Source organism: Panthera leo, chromosome D2 (assembly GCF_018350215.1).
Source record: "Panthera leo isolate Ple1 chromosome D2, P.leo_Ple1_pat1.1, whole genome shotgun sequence".
NCBI classification, from domain to species: Eukaryota; Metazoa; Chordata; class Mammalia; order Carnivora; family Felidae; genus Panthera; species Panthera leo.
The window spans coordinates 51,459,651-51,461,422 of record NC_056689.1 but is presented as its reverse complement, the minus strand read 5'-3'; the positions used below and the strand labels follow the sequence as shown (position 1 = coordinate 51,461,422).

General features: G+C 51.3%; 1 pseudogene; it reads right to left on the bottom strand.

Annotated features, from left to right (window-relative positions):
• Nucleotides 1–432: 432 nt before the first annotated feature.
• On the bottom strand, nucleotides 433–1,554 carry LOC122202520 (annotated as a pseudogene).
• Between the last annotated feature and the right edge of the window lie 218 nt (nucleotides 1,555–1,772).

Genomic DNA, 1,772 nt, shown 5'->3' with positions numbered 1-1,772 from the left:
AGGGCCCATTTTCTGCATTTGTAGCAAATTTCCAGGTGATGTCTAGGGTCCAGACCACTCTGAGTAGCAAGCAGCTAGAGAATGACTCAAATGAAGACAAAGCAAATGACCTAGATAAAGACAGGCTTATTGACAAATAGTACAGCATTTCAATGTCAATGACTGGAAAGGGAGCTCCTGATAGTTATGAGTCTTAAAGTAAAGGTATATCCTTTTCCCATCAGCAACACTCTGACAGGAGACCAACCCAACAAGTCAAAGGAAGGACTGGGGCTGTGGTGGCCAAGTGATGATCAGACACACCCAACAACAGCACAGTAAGTCCCTTTGTTGTGAGGAAGCAGCAGCAGCAGCAAGAGAGCCAGAATAAAAGCCACTTTATTTAATATTCCAAAGGCGTTCCCAGTGTCTCCCAGAGTCCTCATTAATTACCTGGAGAATTACCAAGGAATTCTCAGACGGGATGAGAGCCTCCTTCCACTGCCTCTCACCACACCTCATGACACCTAGATGACAGAAGAGCTGCACTTGATGAGAAGAGGAAACGGAGCCTGGGCACAGAAACAGAAGAGCTTTGGCCTGTGAGATTTCTAAATCACAGGCATGGCTTGCCCTCTTGCAAGTAGAGGCAAAAGACGTCAGCCTTATTGGCAGGCCCCGGGCACGCAGCTTTGGGATCGGAATAATAACGGTTTTCAAGGCATGGGGAGTAGCCGAGGGTGGCCGTTTGGTGCATGGAGGGGTGAGAGGCCAGGTCCAGGCTGGGCCAAGCCAGGGAAGGAGGGCTGTGAATGCTGGCTGTTTATTTTTTCTTCCATGCAAACTGCTCACTTGTTAGCATCGGTACTGCGACATAACAGTTTCCAGTAAATACACTGAGCTGCACGGAGGTGGTAGAACAAGGGGAGGCTCAGATGTACAAGCAGATGGTTCTTATTACTTCCAGTCGTTCTTGTCGTAGTCCCACTGGGCTGGGAAGCCCTGAATCGGGCTGACCTTCACGTCGAGCATCCTCTGAATCTGCTTGGGCACACTCTCCCCTTAAAAGGTGTGCAGGAGGGACGCTACAGGCAGCGCTTCTCGCAGATCTGAACCGGAGCGGGACGCTTCTCGCAGATCTGAACATGGCGGCGCCCACCGCCGCCTCGCGCGCCTGCGCACTCCCGTTCGCGTCCGGAAAGCTCGGGCTGAAATTCACGGGGCCCAGTTCCACATTCTCATCAATGGAGAGGCTGCTCGAGGGGGTCTCCTTTTATTTCAAGGCCTTCTGGCTGGCGGAGAGATCTTGACGTGGGCCGCGTTAGGCAAGGGATAGTGGCGCTGGTGGACATAACCGGGGAGAGCATAGTCTTCACGCTTCACATTTCCAGGTGCTCGCACATGCACGGAGGTGGGAACAGCTCGCTTGCAGATTAGAATAATTACTCTGGTCGCCAACATTCTTGCCACTGCCCACTCCCCACCTCTCAACCCCCCAGCCTCCAGCAAAGCCCACCTCCCTTACCCCCTGCTCAGCCCGAAGAGCGTGGTTACTTTAGACCTGGAACCAGGAAGTGCTGGCCTTAAAGCTAGAGTAACAGAATCACAGGGAAGCATCTTACAGGTACAGAATCCTAGCGTTTAAGTCATGTTCCCTGGAGTTCTCAAGATTCTATGTGAACATGTTTCAAGGACTGCTGTTTTCTGTGATGTATAATGGGATGTGAGGCTTGGTCCTTCATCCCCCCATTTTAGCATCACGTTGTATCTATTTTATACACTGGGATTCTGAA